Here is a 23682-nt window from a genome sequence, read left to right on the forward strand (position 1 = left end):
CCACCCGTGTGAGGAGCAGACGAAGGTCGCCCCCAGCTCCCTGCTAATGCAGGGAATGCAGCACAGCGGCGCCGCCAAGGCTCCCACCTGCAGGCCGCGGCCACGGCAGCTGAGGCCGCCCCATCCCCGCTGTGCCTCCACCGGAGCACACGGAGCAGAGAAGTGAGCCTGGCTCCTCCTGTGCTGCAGCAGCTGCTTCCTGCAGCACTGTGTGTCAGAGCGCTGCAGCACCGGCACGCAGTCATCACTTGTGCCCTGCCTCGTGCCCTCCAGCCCCTCCGGAACCTTGCACCCCAAATTAGTGATTAAAACCACGCTGCCCTGCTCTGATGCTGCCTTACTGGAGCCCTCCTGCAGTAGCAGCGAAGCTCACAAACAAGCAGAGCGGCTTTGCAGTTACCAAACCCCTCAGCCTTGCTTTGGTATGTAACCAACCATTGATCTGTTGCACGTATTCAATACCATGAGCCCCATCCCTTGTACAAATGAGGAGAATACACAGATACACCGTGATTACTACAAGCACAACAACAGGTGATGATAGCAAAGGTCCTTAGAGACTTGTTAGCAGAAACCCAGCTGTTCAGCAGCCCTGGGATCTCGCTGGCCCTGCACATCCGCGTCCCCTAAAGATGTCAGTGAGTTGCAAGTGAGAAAAGAAAGCCAAACCGTGCCACCCGTTTGTGTCAGTGCTGTGAGCTCTCAGAGATGGGGGCACAGCTTTTGATGATTTTTTATTGATTTCTGCCCCAACTCAGCCCCTGTTCAGTGACTGTGGGGCAGTCACAGCTCAGCACCTGCATCTCACAGTGTTTAATGCCAGCAAGGCTGGAGATGGAGGGAACTTTCAGCACATTCTTTTTTTTTTTTTTTTCTAATACCCTCTTAGCATTTAAAAATAGAGCTGTTACTAAGCAATAGCAGTAAGTAGAAAGCAAAGCCTACTGAGAATCGGTTCTGTGAACAGGTATTTTTCCCACCCTAAGCACTGTAAACACCGTGGGCTGACAAATTATGAATCAGAGCTCCCCATCCCCACCACAGCTGCCCCTGTTCCCATTATCCCCACGGAACAATGGCAGCAGCCATCAGGAGATGGTTATTTAAGCTCTGGCTTTGAACACCTTGCTTCGCAGGTCAGATTCTCAGGGCCTTCCACACAGCTTAACATCTTCAAAAAAGAAGTGGGATGTTACGCTTATGTGCCCTCACAGCCCAGAAAGCCAACTGTGTTCTGGGCTGCACCAGAAGCAAGAGTGGTCAGCAGGGGGAGGGAGGTGATCCTGTCCCTATGCTCTGCTCTGTGAGACCTCACGTGGAGCACTGCGTCTGGATGTGGAGTCCTCAGTACCAGAGAGACACGGTGCTGTTGGAGCACATCCAGAGGACAAAAATGTTCCCAGGGATGGAACACCTCTCCTGTGAAGACAAGCTGAGAGCTGGGGCTGTGCAGTTGGAGAAGAGAAGGCTCCAGAGAGAGCTGAGAGTGGCCAGAGAGTATCTAAAGGGGCTGTAAGAATGATTGGGACAGGCTCTTGAGCAGGACAAGGGGAAGTGGTGGGTGCCCCATCCCTGCAGACACCCAGGGTCAGAGGACAGGGCTCTGAGCACCTGGTGGAGCTGTGGGTGTCCCTGTTCATTGCAGGTGAGCGGCACCAGATGGCCTCCAAAGGTTCCTTCCAACTCAAACAAGTCTGTGATTCTACTGCAGAGACTCTGGGGTCATAGCAGGTGGGAGCGGGAATCACAGAAAGACTGGTTGGAAGGGACATTAAAGCCCATTCAGTTCCAGGCCCCTGCTTTGAGCAGGGCTGCCACTTCACCAGACCAGGGTAGGATATTCACCATACCCACATTTACACTGGTTGTAACACAGCCTCCCCCCAAAAAACTCTCCCAAAGAGAATGGCAGAGCACACAGCCCAGGCCCCAGCATCACTACCTACCGAGTGCTCTCACCCCATTTAACTGACGTTTCCACAGCCAGTAGCAGCACGGAGTTTTGTGCTGCTGAAGGCGAGGAGCAGCCCCACCATGCAGCACCCTCTGTGTCCCCACGTCAGGGACAAGCCTGGACCAGGCCCCAAGACACCATTCAGCAGGGGAAGAGTCAGATGTCCCTTGGTTGATGTCTCAACCACCCCAGGGAGAGACCAGGACAGTGCCTGAGAAACAGTCAGCCACAGGAGGGGCCGCTGCCACCTCTTCAGTTTGGCTGCTGCCGGTGTCTCAGCCGGTCCTGGGACTGGAACCAACTACAGCTCCAAAAAGAGGCTGAGGGGGAACCGTCCCTTCCCCTTTCCCTGTGATACTGCAAGTAAGTGCTGAGGGGAGTCGGTGCTGCACCCCACGGGGCTGAGGACGGCTCCGGCTGTGGAGCAGAAGCCCTGCATTGGATGGGATGGGTGACGGCACAGGCAGGGCTCGCTGTGCTCACAGTGCTGAAGGAAGCACTGGCAGCTCACTGAGATGTCCAGGATCCAACACACTGTTTACAGTTACATTATTTTCTTACAGAGGGGAAAACTTGTAAGATTCATTACTGCATGCACTAATTACTTCAGTTAAGTGTCAAAACTGCACAATTTAATGCTGTGTTTTCATATATTAAAGACATTAATTGCCAGGAAACAGTGTGCCATGACTAATTTTTTATTTTTTTTTAAGAGAAATAAATATTAAGTATTTTTACTATTTGGAGCTGAAACAGCACCACGTATTCAAAGTGAATGTTTCCCTACTGAGCTGTGCAGCTTACAGCTTAGTGGCTGCACTGCTGCTACCAGCCCTTATTGGCCCCGTGGATCATGGCACATGAGTTAGTGCAGCAATAACATGTGGGGCCCCGGGGGGTGTGGGGCCAACGGAGAGCAACACAAAGGGAAGAAAAGCCACACACTTTGTTCTTCACCGTAGTCTGCATGTTCATAGAGTCACAGAATCGCTGAGGTTGGAAAAGCCCTCCAAGGTCCCCAAGCCCCCCACTGCCCCCATCCCTCAGTGCCACATCCACACAGCTCTGACACCTCCAGGGACAGCCAGGCTGCCACTGGCCATTTGCCCACCCAGACACACCACCGGCCCCTGGTCAGAGGCTGCTGGCTAATACCTCTAGATGCTTTTCCATAGTTCTATCCACTGCTCTGGGCAGAACAATAAAATAAGGGTCATTTTTGTGCCTGGTCACTTTGGGACTTTGCATATTCAGAGCATGGGGGTGAATTTCCAAATAATGCAAGTAAAAAAGGATGGGAAGAAAATGAGGGTCTGCTCTACAAAGCACACCCAGCTGTATGGAACAGCAACTGTAAGGACAGGCAAGGGCTGGTAGGCAGAACTGTGCAGTGAACAGCTTCACAGTAAACTATCACCCAGGGCTGTACCTCTTTGTAGCATTGGAGATCCAGGTTGCACTGAGATGGTGACCCCACGCCAACCCCCAGTTGTGCTAGGCTCCTTCCCTGCTCTCTCCGTGTCACAAAGGTGACACCAATAGTCATATAGCAGTTACAATAATATAACATTGACAATAATATAACCATCATAGAAGAGGTAAGATGTATGCAGTGATAAAGGTATGTGCGCAGCCAGGCTGTGCTGCAGGGACAACCTGCACAATGCTCAGCCCCTCAGCCACGTCTCCAACACCATTTCCATCTCCCACTATGCTCTCTGTACTCACAGCCTGCCCCAGCCAGCTGCCAGGCAGAGAAACCAGGCAGGGGATGGAGCTCAGCTCCTGCTCTGCAGCTCCTGGCCTCACCGCTCTGCCTGCAGATCAGGGCTGGCTCTCACACCTGGGGTTGAATTTCAGACAACACTGAATATTGTGCTTCTGTGCCAGCATTGGGCAGTGCTTCACTTGGAGGTTCTCCATCCCAGGACCCACGTGCAGCACCAATCCCAGCCTGGCTGCTGCCAGCTCCCCCTGCTTACTTCCCCTCCTTGCTCATTTTTCTTTGTGCACTCTTTGCAAGTCAGATTGGAAAGGGCAGTCAGACAAAGGTAAGCAAAAGCACGTATAAAAATACGTGAATGTTATCTTGTGCCTTGTCACTACCTCTGGTGATGAACAGACAGCAGGCTTGGGCAGGACACACAGTGAGTTATGCCTGAAGACAGGGAAAAGGAACGACACCAGGGTGGAGGTTTCCTCCTTTGACAAGAGCTGTCACTCTCCAGGCCAGCCTGGTTTGCGGGTCCTTGCTCAAATCCAATTGCCTGTTTTCTTCTGCCTTAATTTTCTGCTTCTGAATGAAGTGAACATTGCCTAAAAGCCTGGAAATGGTATTGAGCATCTTATGCTCCCAGGGAGCTCTGCATTCTCCCAACCCAGCCATGGGAACAGAGCTCCAGGACAAAGGCAGTGCCAGTAGAGATGGGGAATGCATGGAACTGAAAACAAGATCCAGAGAGACTGGGGAAACATCTGTGCTTTTCCCACTAAGTATCATGTGTGAGATGAAGCTTAAGCCCTGAACCCTCAACTGATTTATGGCAGCTGATACTGTTGCTCCATGTCCCAAGGGCCAAGTTTATGCCCAAGTCCCTCCTCACAGCAGTCACTGACACAGACAACATCAGAGGAAAGAGAAGATATCACCCAGCACAAGAACTGACACTTTCAATGAACCAAGACCTCACAGAGGAATTTCTATTCAAGTAGAAAATGGAGCAATGAAAGAATCTGAAAACCCAAAGCACGAGATGCTCCCAAACCTCTGGACGATGCAGGTGGATCAGCTGCAGCCAGCACTGCCCAGCAGCAGGTTGGGATTTTCCTCATTTTCCCCTGTGTGTCTGTTACTTTCCAATCCAGTGCTGAGGCTGACTGCTGTCACAATGCTGCGACACAGGTGGGCAGGGACAGCCTCCTTCTGCTGGACCTTCCCATGGGAAAACCCAACAGCTGCCTGGGACAGCAGAGCTGTGCTGTTGGGATGTCCTAATGCTGTGTGGCACAGGGCTAAAAGGCAGCTTTCGGGCTGAGGAAATCATCAGCTGGTTAGAGACAAACAAATTTCAGTATTTCTTAAAGGAACTGCAAGAGCTGTGGTTAACCTGGGAGATGAAACACACTGCTGTCAGGCAGAGATCCCTAAGAGCTGGCAACATGAGAGTGAGCTGAGTGCGACACGTTTCGACATCGCACCACACGTTGCTCCAACACCCCAAGGCATCAAAGCATCACAGTCTCAGAATCACAGCGTGGCTGGGTTAGGAAGGACCTTAAAGCCCTCTTGGCCCCAACCCTTGGCACAGGGACACCTCCCACAGCCCAGGGCTCCATCCACGGCCTTGAGCCCCTCCAGGAGCGGGGCACCCCCCTGTTCAGGGCAGCAGTTCCAGCACCTCGCCTCCGGGTAACAAATTATTCAGGAATTCTGTGCTTGGTTTCTGAGTAACTTCATGGGCACCGGCGCAATGCTTAGAATATGCTCAGAAATAAGACATTCTTTTTGGTTTAATTATTTCTGCTGGACTTCTCTTCATGAGACTTCTCGAGTTTCCTTGCCTTCAACAGGGGAGGCATTCCTGCATTATTCACAGATAACCTTTCTCATCCATGATCTAGGACAGACCGCGAAAAACTGGACTTAAAAAATTTATTTTCTCTCAGGAAAAATAGCAAGTGAATACGAGAAGAGACCTCCACACACATTAGCTGCTCCACGTTTGCAGCTCTGGGCACTGGGGACAGCAGCTCACGTGTGCCAGCCAGAGGCCCATTGGAGGGAGCCTCTTTCTCCCCCAGCTGTGCCCACGCTCGGCTCCTCACCACGAGGAGCCCCTGCAGGAGCCCCAGCAGCTCTCCTCTCACAGCAGCACTAGGGCTGATGGGACAAACCCATCCCAGAAGGAGATGTTGCTGCTGGGCTGCCATCTGTGGCTAGAATCAGCCCGTGGCAATCGTGCACACTGTGCTCTGATAGGAAGGCAATACAAGATTCTACTCTGAGGGCTTTGTGAAGACCACATGCAAGCAGAGCGAGCAGCAAGGCTTGGCCAGAACCAATGTACACAGTGCACCCTCTGACCTGAGATGAGCTAGGTGCACCAGCTAGCAAGGTGTTTTGCTGTACTGTCTCACTTTCTCCTTACAGCTCTCTTGCTGGTATCTGTAAGGTGAAACTTCATCTGCCACTTTGAGACAAATGGGGGCTTTCTTGTTACACCACCACAGAGCTGCATTAACCAGGCGCCTTCTGCTGCTCGGACCTGGATGAGCAGCAGCACAGTGAAAGCACTCTGCATGGAGAGTGAAACCAATGCAGGATAATGGCAGGAAATGTCAGATCGTGAGGGACTGTATTTATGGCACTAATGTGGACTGCATCTGATACTGCAAAATACCCACACTGTCAGTGGTGCACAACCAGCACCACTGAAGAGCAGCTGTGATGCTCTGGGTGCTGCCAGCCCCTTCCCTTGCATCTCATGTGGGATGCAACAGCGTGAGAGTGACCAAACCCACGAAGGTTGGAAGAAGGCAGTGCTGGGCAGCACACTGTTACTCCCTGCTCTCTGCTTTTTGCCTCTTTGATCACAGCAAGCTTTCTGAAGCACCATGCATCATCTGTTTTCAAGCTAGGTTTGTACTAGCTTCTTGTATTTCTGAGCAAGAAAGGGAGGTTTTAAAAATATGCCAGTCGGGCAGATCTCAATCTGTTTGCTTCTGGCTTTACTTCAGAGCCTCTGGGGAGGCAGATGTTTTCGCAAGCTCCGTGTCATTCACTAGGAAGCAACACAGCACAGGGCTGCAGGAGGAGCAGGGGCAGTGCCGACCTCCAAGCACCGACATCACCACCGTTCAGACCTTGGGAGAATTCCCGGCGCTGCCAAGCAACCCCAAAACGAAGCCCCGAAAGCCCGCCCAGCACAGCTCCTGCACCGCTTTCCGCCCTCCCACCCCAGGCAGTACCGTGCCGTGGCACCTGTCCCCCCCGCCAGCCTTTCTGCCAGCTCTGAGACGGTTTGGGGTTGAGAAGATGGTCCCAGCCCCCAAAACGCGCTCTGCACCCATTCTACCAAAGCGGGGCGAGGAGCCACCCGCTCCTCCCACTTCTCACATCCCCAGCCTCCACACACCTGGGTGACAACCACAGCACAGCAAGGGCACCGCAAAACTGCGCCCACCGAGGCCCCATCGCTGTCTTACCGCAGGCGGCAGCGCATCCCCATGCCAGCAAAGCCCTGCTCGCCTCCAGCCTCAGCAGAAGCCCCTCGGTGCCACCCGGCCGGGCATCCCGGGGCAGCAGCCCGGAACGCTGCGGGAGCGCTGCGAAAGCCCGGTGCCGCTCCTGCCCTCCGCCGGGAGCGCGTGGCAGATCCTAACACGAGCCAGCGTACAGGAACGAGCAGCTGACAACACCCCCGAGAGCTCCAGTCTCTGTTCATTACCATTAGAAAGGTAAAATCCAGTAGATAGGGCTCACGCTTGATTTAAAATTAACATAAAAACGCAAAGAACAAAGGAAAACGCTACCTCAGATTGCTACGTGGGGCGATTTATTCGCAGCTTTTCCCGGATTTGCTGTGGTTTTGTGCCAGCAGTGGTCCTGCTCCTGCTCCCCCCGCACTAGCTGATGGTTCTGCCATACCACGGGGCTTCCCAGCAGCGTTTTGACCCCTCGGCAGCCCAGGATTTGTGGGGCTGGATGCTGGGGCTCCCCTGGGGCAACCCAGCTGGGGGCAGCGGTACCCAGAGCACGGTTGCTGTGGAATCTCCTTCACCCAGGTGGTGTGGGAGGGACATAGGGACACAGCAGGACGGACAGGTGGGCACAAAGGGCTGATACACAAAGCCAAAATCTTGTGCCCGTGGCTCGCAGCGCCCTGTGGCCCCACGGCACCCATTGCCAAGCACCAGCACCAGCCCCTGGCAGCCCCTGCCCTTCACCTGCAAGGACACAGCAACCTGAGCCCCTCTGCCCCACAGCCCCCAGTCTTGGGCAGTGTGACCATTGTGGGACCGGAGCGGGGATCCTCGCAGGCCGACACCAGCCTCAGTGCTGCGTCCCAAGGGCTATGAGCACAGAGATGTGACAAGGCAGGGCATATTGCCCTCACCTCCACCTACATTCGTCTGCAAGTTCGAAAAGCTCCAAGCGTCCCCAGCTGATGGTTAATTTGTTATTTTTATGTACAAGCTTGGCAAATCTCCCTCTGAGTCTCCCACCACTCAGAGGCTGCTCACGCTCAGGACTCCGAGCTTCAGCTGCTGAAGGTAACACCACAAAGCCCAGCTGCTACCTACTGGGCATCGCTGCAAAGCAGGAGATGCGAGCTTGGATTCGAGGTGCAGCAAGAGTGCTCCTGGGAAACATCACAGCCAGAGACACCATCGTGCTTCGAAACTTCCTGCCCTCCAGGCACCACAGCATTCCCCATCGCATTCCAAGAGCATTTTTACATCTTCAGAGCTGAACATGTAAAGGGTTTCTTGACATCAGTGGGGTATTCTTGTGTGCATGAACATTTAAATAAATGTGTGTAAAACCAAAAGCATACAAAACATTTTTTGAACAAGTTTTCCACATTCAACCCATCATTTCTCAAGAGTTTTGGGTGTCGCTCCAAATTCAGGAGGATGCTGATGGAGCAGGGAACCTCGAGAAGGAGCCTCCCAGCGCTTCTTCCCAAGCTGCCGAGCTCAGCAGTGAGACTTTGCTGTCCCATGGAAAAGAAAGGCATAGGCAGCAGAAAGGCACGAGGGCAGCAAGGCCTCAGCCCCCTGCACAGCAGTGACACCCAAGGCAGGCAGAGGAACAGGGTAAGGAGCCAGCATTGCTACAGACGCCTCACACCGCCCTAAATATAAGCCCTGGGATGATCCGGCATGCTGAGCAGGCTTTGCTTCCTCCTCACACTTAGTCATACCATTCCTCCACTGGCATCAGCTCTGCAAGGAGCACGCCGGAGCCGCTGCCTGGCGGTGCCGCTGCTCGGAGGCGTGCAGCGCCGCTCGGTTGCCATGGCAAGGCTTCTCCTGGCTCTGGATGCGGAGCGAGGCGCTTGCCGCTCCTCCATCCCACGCCGCCACGCATCGCGGGACCGGAGCGCCGCAGGCGGGGGGGAGCAGCCCCACGTGTGTGACTTTGGCCCGGCCTCAGCGATGTTTGTGGTGGCTGTCGCAAAGCACGACCTGTCCCTTCTGCACAGCCATCAGATTTTAAGACACGTGTGGCAAATGCAGTAGCTATCTCCCTTACCTATGCATTCTTAACTGTCCTTGTTTGCCACCTATTAATCCAAATCTGGTACTTGCTCTACAGAACTGATACCTCAGTGATGGCTCTGGAGTTGGATCCTGCCATAAGTCACAATTAATTACTCACAGAGAGGTTGCACACTTAAACAAAATAATGTCCTGGGAAAGCCTGTGCTGCAAGCTGGATTTACAGCGTGCATCTGCTCAATAACTGGGAGACGTTGCCAGGGCAGGAAAGCCAGGACTGTGGCACATTAATTTTTGATAGGGAGAAATTCCACAGATCAATTTAACATTAATATGAAGCTTGCCATGAATAAACATTTCATCAAAACAGATCTTAATTTTTCATGTGAGCACATCTATTTACTTTTCTGCTAGTCTGCCCTAACACAAACACAAGATGCCATTCACCAGTGAGCGACAGGTCTGCACTAAAATCCCCCCAGATCCCATTCCTGTTGCCCAGAGGTTGCCCCGCAGAACGGCTGGGTTGGGAAGGATGTTAAAGATCATGCAGTTCCAACCCCTGCCACGTGCTGGGTGCCCCCCAGAGCTCAGGCTGCCCAGGGCCCAACTTGGGCATCTCCAGGGATGGGGCACCCACAGCTCTGGGCAGCAGCGCCAGGGCCACAGCACCCCAGAAGCACTAAGGTCAGACTGGACTTCCCCACCTCACACCCCACTGCACACCCTAAGGTCTCATTCTTACAGTCAGTTTTGAAGCTATAAGATCTGCAAAGCGTTCTGAGAACGGCACAGTTCCACAGTCACCTATTCCTTACACCTAGTGAGCAAACACCTAACTCTGCCTTGTTCAGTATTCTGCATTTCGGCTTAGTCACCTCAGTCAGAATTTCTTATTTTCTGCACAGGGCCAAGGAGGAGCCGGGGCTCAGTGTGGCTGTGCTGCCCCGCGTCACGGCCCCTTCCCCAAACATCCCACGCCCGACACTCAGCCAAGCCCCCAGCTCTGTCCCTGCTGCTCCCTGGGGATGGAGACACCGTGGCCTCTGCCCCCCCAGCTCCTCCCTGTCTCCACACATAGCTCTGTGTACAGCTCTCAGCTCCACAGCTTCCGCAGCAGTGCATTTCTGTCTGTTACATCACATTTCAATCCTTGTCCCTGCTATTTCACACCACCGACATTTTCCTCAACCTCTGCCATTCCTGATGCTTTTTCAAAGGAAAGATTTTGTTCCCGCCTCATCTGCACAAGCAAACATTTGCTTGTTTGGAGTGCTTGACCTCATTGATACATTAATTTTGTATAAGCATTCCAAAGGACTTCCGACCCCCATCTTGCTACTCTTGCTTTTCTTTGATTTTTGGAGGGATTTATACACGAGCCCAAGCCTTGTTGCCTGCTACAGGATTATTTTAAGCTACTCCCAGCACTACCTGTGACCCAAGCCCCCTTTCACATGAGTATAGCCCCTCCACTCACTGCATGCCCTTCTCTGGGTCCCAGTCCTGAGCTCTGCTTCACCCATCCCCAAGATTCAGGCAACTTTCATGCACTCAAAATTCATTCCTATACCTGTATGACCAATTCCAAGCAAGGCTGATGCATACCTTCTCAGAATCATCGAACCCTTTAGGTTGAAAAGCCCATCAAGCTCCCCAGGCCCATTCCAGCCCACATCTTGCTGGCAGTGCCCACGGCTGTGCAGGTATTCAGTAGCTGCCCTGAAGGTCCCAAGCACAACTGTTGTGTTGCTTTTCCACTTGCACAAAGAGGAGCTCAGTGGGCACAGCTCCCAGGCCACATTACCAGACAGTTTGGAAATCCTTTGGGAGAGCATTCGTAGAAGGTAAAGTTGCTTTATTATAGCACCCTGCACTGCACTTTATCTCTGCTATTTTTTTTTTTAAACTTGATTGCAATTCCCAGAACAGCACCAGGACTCCTAAATGTCACCGTATTTCTCTCACATCAGCCTTTATCACCAGTCTCTGCTACTCTCCTCCTGTCTCCCCTTCCATCGCTGGCCCAGGCTGCCCTGCTGCCTGGAGATGCTCTGTACCTTTCCCTGCTCCCCCATGGCTGCACTTGGGAGCATCCCCCAGCACTGCCCACCTGCATCAGGCAGGGAGGGAGAAGAGGCAGGGATTTTGCAAGGATGCTGCAAAACAGCACACGTGAGGGATGAAGCACATAGAGCACGTGTGCTGAGCCAAAAGGCAAGCAGCCCTCTTGCCTCTGAAGCCCTGTACCGGAGCAGGTCCTGTTCCACTGTCGCACAGCTGCCGCTCACACCAGGGATAAACGCGGCGCTAAATGGGATGCTGTGACCTACATTTTATGTATATTATGTCTCCAGTGCTGATAATGAGCGGAGAAACCTTGATATATTATCACTTACCAGGCAGTATTTTTCCCTGCCTCCATCTTTAGGATGTTATATGGCATTTCTAAACCAAGCTGTATTTTCCTTAATTTATGTGAAATGCTGAACCTTCTGCAAACATTGCCATTTAAAAAACTACCAAGGAGCACTCTGTGATGTTTGGTTTTTTTTTTCCCCAGTTTGAAAGGGCTCATGAATTTGCAAACAGAAATGCAAATTAGAAACGCAGCCACGGAGCCACACTGACCACAGCACAGCAGCTCCAGCCCAGCACCAGAGCTGGGATGTCTCAGCTCTCTGCTCTGGACGTCCTGTGCTCACCCTGGCTGCCCATCCGCTCGCCTGGCAGCGCCCACATCCACACCCATGCTACACAGTAAGAAATGCCTCAAGGTGAGCTATGATTGTGGTGAACACCAGACCATGCAACAATTTATTTTCCTCTCCCAGAGAGCGCTCTGCACTGCGTGCCTGCCCAGCGGGGGGGTCAGCACCCCTGGGGGTGTCCAGAGCTGTGGGGATGTGGCACTGAGGGATGTGGGCAGCGGGCATGTGGGGTGGGCTGGGGATCTTGGAGGGCTTCTCCAACCTCGGTGGAACTGTGATTCTGTGATTCTAACCAGAACTCGGAGCTGTGCTAGCTTGGGCATTTTTCCTTCTTCAACTGTAGGACCACCAACAAGAGCTGGCCGTTGCTATTTTACACAGCACTGGTCTAAGAATAAAACAGCAATACATTCATTCCAGAACACACAATCATTCCAAAGACAACAGTACAACTGCCGAAGGGCAATGGCAGGAGACCAAAAGAGACCAGATATTGCAGGAGAATAAGTTTGAGAATCAGTGCTGAGAGCCCTCAAAGGGTCCCTAAGCAGGTGCTGTTACGGTGTGAGTAAATCACACACAGCAGGATTAAGAAAGGAATTTTATGCAGTAATCACTGGATTCCACTCGTGGAAAGGCAGCTCCCCAATCCCAGTACTACTGCTGATTGGCCACCACCAACGCCAGGACAGCACAGGAGCACCAGCACCGCCTGCTCCATCCGTCACACAGAGCTCAGGGCAGCACACATCCCTCCTGCCCAGCTGCTGGCCCCTGTGCTACCAGCCTGCTACCTACGTGGCCAACCAGTTTGATCACGAGTCAATTTCCCCCCTTTACTTTTTTTGAAGTGAGCGTTTATCAAGATTTATGTAATTATAATCTCTTTATTCTCAAGTCTTTTTTTTTTTTCTTCCTAATTATTCATGGCCTTCTTAAACTAACTCACAGTTCCTTGAGGTGCTGTGCCATCAGATAGAGGATGCCAAGATGTCTCAGCAGAATCAGACGCTTTGCTTGTTACTTATCCAGATTCAATTAAAGTGTAAAATAGGTGTAAGGATGACATCAAAATAAGTGGGGGTTTGTGTTTTTTCTTTTGTGTTGTGTTTGGTTTTTTTTTCCCCTTTAGGACTCTGAAGTGATGTTCAGTGGTTGCTAAATCTTCCCAGTATGTTCTCACTTCATTTTCTTGAAGGTGCTAAACATCAATGAGGAGTACTTCTCCAAGGCTCCTCTCCATCGTGGGCTTAATCCAAGAGCAAGACAAGAAAAGAAGATTTGGGTCAAGCCCTGTAAGCACTGTGCTCATTCAATCAGAGCACAGAAATCAGCATGGTGATACAGCACAACCAATTCACCCTTAATGAAAGCAGGAAATTCAGGAAAATTTAGCATCAGATACATAACCCATACACAGTCAGTCCATGAAGGAAACACAGGACTCCAAGCCTCACTCAGCCTAATTGAACCAATTCAAGCAGCAAACACAGCTGAGCTCATCTTTTTCCATTTCACAGAGGAGCCCAGATTGGGCAAAGAATCCACATTTTGTGCACAAACTCCCGCTGCGGTTCCCAGTCCCAGAGCAGCCCAGGGGCTGGGCCACCATCGTGCCCACAGCCACCCGTGCAGCACAGGGCTCAGCCGGGCACAGCTCAGCACGATGCTGCCCAGTCTCTTACACACTATCTCCAGATATTGATTCTTCATGGAAACGCTCGTGTGTCTGAACGCAGAAAGTCTTGGAGAATTCTAAATCCAGGGATTAGCTGCCTGCAACCTCTCTTTCTGCCTCCTCTCTGTGATGTGTGTTCAGCAACACCGAGCCCCATTATGCCACCATCACCGATCCATCCCAGCACCAGCTGTTAGTGAGAGCAGAGCACTCACTGCTGCCCAAGGTGGATTTTGGAGCTGGGTTGGGGTCCGCATGCCTGCGGCTGCTCCCACCACAGGGCTGGGGCTGATTGGTGTCTCAGGGATGAAACAACAAACAGGTTGCAGCAGAAGTGAAGCCACTTATTGTGATTTCATTCCTTATCGGCTTGCGACATCATGGAACAACCCTGGGCAAACAGAGGATCAGACCAGTCCGAGCAAATAAACGAGAAGCAACATCTTAGAGCCTTTTGAGCAGAGCCTGTAAAGTCAACGTGCAATTAATCCTAAGCTGAGCCAGGCAGACATTGAACCCAATCGAGTCCAAGTGCTTTGGCTGTGACGCCGATGCCTGCACTGCTGCCAGGCTCTGCCCTGAGCTCTCAGCTTCCCCTGCTTTCAGGGGAGTCACACCTCCTGTTCCTGCCTCGTCCTGCAGTGCAATGCTCTGCTCCTACGCACTACTCCGTGTCGTTCCCTGCTCTCATGCTTTCAGTATTTCCTATTGCTTCTAGTGGGCTCTCCTGGCCCGCTAGTGCTCTGCTGCACTGGTGTTTACCATCACTGGGAGAGACAGAAAAAGTGAGGGAAGCAATTTTCACTTCCTAATGACTTTTCCCTGTTGTGGACACAAGCCTCCAGTGCTTTGAAGACCACAGGGCGAATTATCAGTTGTCATAAGATCACAAACCTCAACGGCCATCAGAGACGTTGCAGCAATTCGCACTGGCTGGAAATATGCCTGGAAGTCTTTGCAGCTAATTCAGTTCAAAGCAAGTGAGAAATGGCAGATGCTGCAGAGCAGATTTCTCTGCGCCCTTTAATGAACTTGGTCACCAACTCACAGACTGCTGCTTCAGGTCCCCACGTGCTGCAGGAACACCTTCCAGCGGTGCCTGGGATGCGTAAGCATCAAAGCCGCAAAAAGAAACATAGCAAAGATGCAGTAAAACCAAAGAGGGATTTGGTGTAGATCTCCTTCATTTATGATGCAGTAACTGCTGGAGGACATGGTTAACAAACATCGGGCTGCTGCCCTAATTCATGGAATCATAAAGCCATAGAACTATTCAGGCCGGAAAAGCCCTCCGAGATGCCCAAGCCCACCCCGTGCCCACTGCCCATGTCCCTCAGGGTTACATCCCCATGGCTCTGGAACACCCCCAGGGACAGTGACCCCTCCACTTCCTTGAGTTACAGGGCTTCGTTGTGCTGGGTTCATCACGATTTGCTCAAGGTTTATCTGCTTTGGGGGAATTTCATAGTGACTGCAATGCATGCCCTCCCTCCCAATCTCCTGAGGTAAGGAAAGCCGTGCTCTGCTTATTATACCTTGCTAACAGTAATTTCTAAGATGACTTAGAAAATCTGCACCCCCATACACAGGCACCCATAAAAGCTCACGGTGATCTTTTTTGCTCCATAGCAAGGAGATGAGAAAAGGAGGATAAGGGGAGCACAAGGTTCTCTCTCCTCCTGCTCTCAGACCCAGTGGTCCTGGGGCGATGGAGCCGCAGCCAAGTGCCCGAGTGCATGCTGCCAGAATAAAGGCGAAGTTCCTTCACTCTGTTTTTCTGAGTCACAATCAATAAGTCTATTATTATCCAGCCAAGGGGAAAGCAGACAAATCAGCCTTAGAAACATTGACGTCTGTGCTTCAAAACAAGGGAACTGCCAATTTGACCCCATGGAAATATTGATGCTTGCAAAAAGAAGAAAAAAAAAAAGCACCTATTTATTCTGTCTCATTTTGTAAAAACGTAATTACTGGGAGATGATGGCACTGGGCTGGCAGACCTCCTGCACCAACTCAGCAATCTCCAACCCACTGCCCAGCAGCCAGCACTCAGCCTCCGCAGGGGGGAAATGAAGTGCTGCCATGCTGTCGCTGTGGCTTTGGCCTTGTCTAATACCTTAATCTGCTTTTCTGGAGCCCAGCTCCTAATGTTTAATTAAGGCTCCACTCGGTGCCCTGATTTCCTCTGCCCGCGCTTAGTGGTGCCTCTCTGCAGCCTCCCCGCTGGGCCCAGCCAACAGAGCGACCCGCGGCATCACCATCTCTGTGCGCAGGGCAGGCAGGGGGAAGGAAGAGCTGGAAGGACCCATTGGTGGCACAGCAGGAGAGCAGCAGATCCCACGTAGCCACATGTGCACACAAAGCACCCAGCACCTCCTGTCCCACTGCCGACGCTTTCCCCAGGGCTGCATGAGGCCTTTGAGCTCAGATTAGCAACAATGAAAAACCAATATTTTTTTCTTTTTTTTTTTTTTTTAACTTCCAGAGTATACAGCATATTTCTGTCCCTCTATAGAACAGATGAAGTATTTGATGACAAATTCACCAATTACGCGGGAGCAATTCAATTGATTTCAGTGGAGTTTCACCAACTCACTCCTGCTAATCCTATTAAGCAGACCTTACATGACATCTATACAGACATTTCTGTCTCCCTCCCCTGTCTGAATACAGAAGCAGCCACAAGAAGCCCGTGGATCCTGGCAGCCTGTAAATGTGGCTGCATGTCAGGGACTTGGTAGCCACATTTCAGAAAGATCACTGAACAACAGAATCATACCAACTTTGAGCTAACACTCTAAAAATAAAGAAAAAAGGAGAACGCAGCTATTGCATTTTAAAGCAGACCTCATTTCTAAATGCTTGCACAAGACCTGGGAGAGGACTGCTGCACCTCCAGCACACGCAGCCTGTTCCTGGGCACGGCCCCACCTCAGCTGATGGATGCTTTCTGTCCATCCTGCCATCTGCTTTCCAGCTTTATGGATATCACTCTGTCCTCCCTTCCATCGCTTACTTTCCTGCAGGTGCTCTGCAAGTTCTGGTTCATAACCCGCAGTCTGCTTGGCAGATCCCAGCACCCCAGCTGCGTTTTCACAATAAATTCCACAGTAGAATAAAAGGACCTTCTAGCTTGGAAAAGAGAAGGCTGCAGGGAGAATCCCTGTGGTCTTCCAATACTGAAGGGAGCATATTGGAGGAGGAACGGCTGCTTACGAGGGTGGATAGTGATAGGACAAGGGGGAATGGTTTTAAACTGAAGCAGGGGAGGTTTGGGTTGGATATGAGGAGGAAGTTTTTCAGACAAAGGTGGTGAGGCACTGGCACAGGCTGCCCAAGGAGGCTGTGGATGCCCCATCCCTGCAGGCATCCAAGGCCAGGCTGGATGTGGCTCTGGGCAGCCTGGGCTGCTGGTTGGTGACCTGCACACAGCAGGGGGTTGGAACTGATGAGTGTTGTGCTCCTTTGCAACCCAGGCCATGCTGTGATTTTACTAACTTGCAGCAAGACTTTCTAACATCATTATGTGGAAACCAAATTTTGCAGTTTTCACCTGAAATCAAATGGAATGTATGAGACTGCAGTAAAAAACATGACAGATCCATCTTAAAAACTGCATTATTCCTAAAAACTACAATGAGGTATCTCTAAACACATCAATGACCTGAACTAAAACACACCTTAGATCCCTCATCCCCAGCTGGGCAATGGGCACTGCTCTGCAGGTCACTCCCACCCACCGAGATCACAGTGGGAGTGTGGAATGCAAAGGGGTTCCCACCAACCTGAAGGGGGCCACTGCTTTAGGCAGAAGCAAAGCTTCTCCCCTCCCAGCAGCTGGATGTAAGGCCCGTCACAGCTGGGTGCTGCTGCCTGCTTATGACTGTGCTCACAGTGGCTCCTCTGGGCATCTTGAGCAGGGATGGCAGAAGGGCAAACATCAAGGTAAAATCAAACTAATAAGTAAATAAATTAAAAACTGGTGTCTGTGGGGGTGAGCATCCTGCTGCTTCCATCTGCAGCATTTCAAGTAGTTGCTCTTATTTCCACGCATACGGCTGCAGACTGTGCAGAGGGATAGCGGCGTGCCCTGAAACCATCACAAGCTCAACAGAACCAACCCTTGAGTGTCAATTCGCTCAGCAAATGCACTTCCAGAGCCTCCAAGGATCTTGAAATCGAGCACAGTAAATTATTAGCAATACTGCTAATCGCTTCAACTGGGAATTTAATTCCATACAGAGCAGAGACAATTGCATTTTCACCACACAGCTCTGGCCACACTTGTTACCAGTTTCTGTTTGGAAACAGTTTCCTGCTCTGCTGTGTGCTGGCAGCTATGAGGCAGGGCACCACGGAGTGGAAACGTGATTCAGAAACTTAAACAGATGCAGAAATTGGGACTGATGAGGTGCAAGCTTAAAAGAGGAGAGTGCAGCCATTGGTGCCATTGGGAAAGAAGGTGAACCAGCAGCTCTGGGCTGCGTTTAGGACAGTGCTGCCCCCGAGCTGCAGCAATGGTGTGGGCAGGAGCGAACCCCCCCCATCCCCACAGCCACCCAGCAGGGCTGCAGCCCCACTCCGCACAGAATTCCTGACTCTCACAGGATGGTGGCATCTACACAGCAGTTCGACAGGAAACCAGCAAGATTTGCTCACTGGAGAGCTACCAGCTCTGCAATGGCACTGAGGGCTGCGGGAGCACGCAAAGCCACACAGCACCTTTGGGACACAGCTGCTTATGCAGCAACATATGCTCTGCTGCATGGTATTTTATTAGCCAAATTAACCAACTCAAATCCACTCACGAGAAACGTTGCAAATAACAACGTTTTGAAGAGGTGAGCTGGCTATAGAGCAGCCATTCTGAATATGCAGCATCACAAAGACTTCACCACCACAGCAAAGCCTCCTGTAAACCTTGGAATACCTTGAGGAAGAAAGTACTTTAAGGACAAAAATGCTGAAAAATGCATTTTGGGGTCTGGGTGTGAGGGGCAGGACAGGAAGGCAAGGGCTGAGTCTGAGCTCCCAGACTCCTCCTACCACACAACACAGGTGCTGGAGCTGGCAGCAAGCTCACTGCTGGGCCATCCTGCCCTGAGAACTTGCAAATCTAAGCTTAAAATCCAGCTGGAAACACTCAGCAGCTCCAATATGCCAGATGTGGAGGATGTTTGTCACACACCGAACTTCTCTGCATGTTGGCCCCCTGGCACAGTTCCACCAGCAGACAGAATGCCACGTTTGGGGGCAGGAGTCTGCAATCCTCATAGCACTGCTACGCCCTGGGACCAGGGCCCACCGCAGCCTCTGCCCAGTCCGGTTGCTGATGCTTTGTATTTTCAGGTACTGGTCAATATTTCAATGACACTGAGGGTCCAGCAGGCAGCTCGCCAGCCCAGGTCTCTGGTGAAATTTGTCCATGCTGTGCAAACTTTTTTGCAGCAGGATGAGCCTTTCCTCTCCAAAGTGCCACCACTTGTGTTAATTAAATTTGAAGAGTTTGTTAGGGAAATGGTAATTGCAATAACATGCTTTGATGACATGATGAAAAAATAAAACCTGCTTGCAGCAAAGCCACTTATCTCCTTCCCAGGTAACCTTCAAAGAGCCATGTCAAGATAAAGAACAGAAAACATTTCTGAAACGCTGTCTTTCCAGGCAAACCACTGCTCCTGTGTTTCACTTTCACTCCACCATTCCCCAACCAGCTCCCCTCCTTCCTCCCAAGGGCTGCCACTTGTTGTCATCATCACCGGCTTTCATGCAGCCACAGTCACTAGCAGCAAACCCAGCCCTCCCCCCCACAACGCTGCCATGGTGCTGATGCCAGCCAGCTTGGATTCATCTTGCTGATAAGAATTATGGGGGGAAGGGGGAAAATACAAAAGGTGTAAATCAGCAGTGCAGAAGGTTGGCTGGTTCCAGACCCCACGTCAGCAGAGATCTCTTGCTGGTGCACAGCCTCACCCACTGAGCACGTTTTCCAGTCTCACAACACCACAGCTGCAGTGAAGATGTTTATTTGCACTGCAGTGGCACTACAAACTCCAGGTCTGTGCTGGGAACCAATTATGTCAAGTGCTTGCTGATCTAACAAGGCAGTGTGAAGGCGGGGGCAAGCCAGCAGCTGCAGGTCCCCAGGCCCCCCTCCAGCATCCTGCTCCTCACCTCCTAGGACTTCTTGGAGCTGCTGCTGGGGATGGATCACACCCAGAGGAAAATCCCCTTCCTGCAACACTCACATCTGCAAAGGGCAGGAACGCTCATTGGGATGTCCCTGCCAGCAGCCTTCTTGCTCCAAACGCTACAGCTCAGCACTGGCTCTGTTAGGCTGAGTTCCTCACACCACTGGGTTTCAGTCCCTTCTGGCTGCTGTCAACACCCAAAGGGAGACCACACCAGCTACAGTGAATCAGGATTAGTACAAATGCACAACACCTGGGCACGTGGTGCCTTTGGGTGCAGCTCAGCACAGATGCTGGCAGGTGCAGGAGCCCCGGCAGTGTCCAGAGGCAGCAGACACACTTGAAGGCATAAGAGCAACTATTAACACAAAGATTAGGAATATCAGTTTTAGATGCAAAAGACAAAGGATGGGACAAGTTAAAAGAAAAACAGCGGGGGTGAAAAGATGTCTTCAAAACAAAAGTACTGTGAATAAAGACTTTACAAAGCACTGAGCATGGCCACCTTGCTTTCCACAATTATTTGTAAGCTGAGAGCTCCACTTTCATACCGGGAGCTCAGCTCTCCTTCAGTGCTTAATGACATAATTCTAAGCTCCAAAAACTGGCAGAAAGTATTAATGACTTTTCTGCTCTTCGGTTCACAAATACTCACAGAGGCAGAAAGTTGGCTTTATAGCTGCTGTTCTGTTGTTTCCCATTCCAAATGGCCACGCACCCATGTTAACTTAGAACCAGAGGCACACCATGGCTGGTACTAAGTACTGTTGTAAGTGCTAAGGAGCATGGCTGGGCTGTGCAGCACTCAGCCCTGTGCTGTTGTCTGCAATGGCATCACCACAAGCTGGGACAAAGTACAGATGGAGGAAGAAAGACTGTGAGATTGGATTAACCTCTGCTGCACAAGCAGTGCAGTGCAGGGTCTGTTGTGATAAGAGAAGGGAAATGGTTTCAAACTAAAAGAGGGGAGATTGAGATTGGATATAAGGAAAAAGTTGTTCATGCTAAGGGTAGCGAAGCATTGGCACAGGGTGCCCAGAGAGGCAGCGGTGCCCCATCCCTGCAGACACCCAAGGTCAGGGATGGAGCTCTGAGCACCTGGTGGAGCTGTAGGCGTCCCTGTTCATTGCAGGGAGTGGGACCAGATGGCCTCCAAAGGATCCCTCCAACTCGAATGACTCTATGATGCTGTGATCCTAAAAGGCGGAAGGTGAGACAGCTGGTCATGGTGGGCAAGGACCCCACGAGGACAGTGTGCTGGAGGTGCTTTCCCCTGCACAACCTCCTGCAACATTGACTTTTCCTATTAAGAGCCACGACGCACAGTGGTGAGGCTGCTCCCGGGAGGCTTTCAGCTATTCTGGGCTGAGCGGAAGGAACAGCGCTGTCAGAGCACAGAACGAGGGATAAAGGAGCTAAAAAGAGAACGGCGCTGACTTCAGCCTCGTCTGCTGAATGTGTTACCGCTCCTCTTACAGAAGCGTTTGTTTTCCTTTCGTGACGGTCATTAAGTCTGACTTTCAAAGTTAGTGCCTCGGAGAGATAAGTATAAGAAGAATGAAATCAAATTCAACCTAATCAAATACCTGGAATTCGGGCAAATGGTATTTCAGCAAAGGCAGATGAAATCCATGGTTATTGGATTTTACAGGCTTGACACATGCAGAAGTTTGAAACCCTCGGCACACCCGGACATGGCCTTGTGCAGCGCCCAGCAGCGGCGCAGGCTGGGCAGGGCTGTGACAGCAGTGCTTGTCCCCACCCACATCCCAACCTTCCACTCTGTGTTCCCCCACCCCAGTGCTGCCTGCGACCTCCAGGTCACAGCCCTGGGGTGTAAGTTGCCAAAAGTGGAGACAGTGTGTCAAGTATCAAGATTCAGCAGAGGGTTGTTAGGGTAGCACGGTCAGGCGTGGTTGGACTCAATGACTTTTAACATCTTTTCCAACCTGAGCAATTCTATGATTCTAAGGAAATCCTTTACAGGAGGAATTTGGGATCAGAGTCTGTTCAGCTAAATGAAAGAACAATTATTTTTTAACAGCCTGAGGACCTGCTGCACCGAGCCCCCTCTGAACAGCAAACACTCACGTAGCCAAAGCCCATCCCTGCTAAAACAGCCTGTCAGTAGCTGGCTGCGGTGATGCCAGAGCCCTGAGATGCACACAGGGACAGGTCCAGCAGCACCGCCACAGCCCCATGCAGGATGCAGAGGCATCCACGCTGCAGAGAGACAGCAGCAGGCTGGGTCGGCACCTTTCTTGCAGGCTGGGTTGCTGGCAACATCTATAGCCTTGTGTAGGAGGAACCCACTCAGCAGACTGCACTGCTGCAGAGATGTCCCAGTGCTGCCCGGGGACAAGCAGCAGCCACCAGGCAACTTGGTGCCCTGGTACAGCCCCAAGCAAGTCTCCCACTCACCTCAGGAGGGTGAACCCCTACCACACAGCCATCTGCTCAGCATGAGCTTTTAAGAGCCATCTCCTTCCTGTTGCATCCTACCCATTTTCCCCTATTTTATGTAAATCAGACAAAGGAAAAGACTTCAGCTGAAGATGGTGGGTTTGCCACCACCAGAACAGCCCTCTTTCCCTCAAGCCCTCGTGGTTACCTCTGTGCAGACAACTACACAGGGACTGGGGGCTGCCCAAATGCACACTGCATTTGCACCCCAAAGCCATGGAGCAAGGCAGTCAAATCCCAGCCAGGAACCTCCTCCAAGCCTTGAGAACATCCAACTGCTGTAACCAGCTTTGCAGAACATCTCTCTCATAGCAGAACTCAAGTTTTGTTTCCATGCCATGTTACCTGCACGGTACTTGCCACGGTTTGGGGGCAGAAATGCAGGTAGGAATCCCCACACCTCTCTGCTAAGCTGGGTTGGCAAAGCACACACTGGGGGCAACCAAGAATCCCCCTTAGGCACTTCTCACTATGCTCTTGCTCACACTTCTCAGTGCCCCATGAGGAGAAGGGGGGCACACCTGGAAACACTTGTGTTCATAGGAATTTAAACATGGTTTTTCTCCTAGTGCAAATGCAACTTGATACGTTCAGAAACACATTAACTGGTCACTCTGGGGAACTGCTAACATCTTCAAACCTAATCTATTTTTCCCATCTAGACATACCAGATGTGTCCAGCCTCTAATTTTTTGCAGTTATTTTATGCTATTCAGACAACTCAGTGATGTTCTACAGCACTTGTTACAAGCTACCATGTACACGTCAGTGGAATTCTGAGGTCTCTGCATGATTTCTGGATATCAGCAAGAGGAAAGTGGGTACAAGGGCACCTTTCCAGTGTTCTCCCCAACCAAACCCTCCCCAGTCAGGTGCCCAGAGCTCTCCTTTACACCAGGCTGTGCCTTGGGACAAAAGACCAGGAAAAAGAATCATGGATGTGCTACCTGACTGTTCCTTTGAGAATCCTTCATATATTTATATATTTATATATAAAAAACAAAACAAATCCCACCAGAATAAATGTTACTCTTATATGAAGATGAGCAGAACAAACAGCAGACAGCCTGTAAGTCACAGAATGGAGAGACAGGAATACGTGCATCACCAAAACACAAGGTAGATCAAAATTGTCATGTCATCAGAAACAAGGAAACACAGACGCTGCAGGCTGGTTTGCTAACATCATATTCTCATACTCCAATGCAGTATATAAGCAGGCAGGCACTTCCCCAGATAAATTATATTCAATTACAGATGGTGAAATCCAACTGAAGCAGGATGCAGACCACAACACGACTCCTGCTTTGCAGGCTGAGACCTCATTTTCCTCTTTCTGTAATTACAAATAAATCCCTCCTCAAATGCTGCCAGCTTGGGGTTTGCTCTCCATTTTTAATCATCTTCCTAATCTTCCCAAGCACCTCAGAGCCTCCCCAGTGCAGGCTGCCCAAGCTGCTC

At 51.3% G+C, this 23682-nt stretch overlaps 1 protein-coding gene across 2 annotated transcripts in view; it reads right to left on the reverse strand.

The window, feature by feature from the left end:
* LRRC7 (leucine rich repeat containing 7) overlaps positions 1 to 23682 on the reverse strand; it is a 185278-nt gene that overhangs the window by 126838 nt on the left and 34758 nt on the right. Inside the window, exon 1 of one of the 2 annotated variants that reach the window (XM_052666830.1) lies at positions 7160 to 7181. The exons of the other annotated variant lie outside the window; for it this stretch is intronic. The gene's annotated coding sequence lies outside the window, so the exon portion shown is untranslated. Of the gene's footprint in view, positions 1 to 7159; positions 7182 to 23682 lie in introns of those variants that run through there. 2 annotated transcript variants of the gene reach the window in all.

Source organism: Tympanuchus pallidicinctus, unplaced genomic scaffold (genome assembly GCF_026119805.1).
Source record: "Tympanuchus pallidicinctus isolate F22 unplaced genomic scaffold, pur_lepc_1.0 scaffold7, whole genome shotgun sequence".
Classification (NCBI taxonomy): Eukaryota; Metazoa; Chordata; class Aves; order Galliformes; family Phasianidae; genus Tympanuchus; species Tympanuchus pallidicinctus.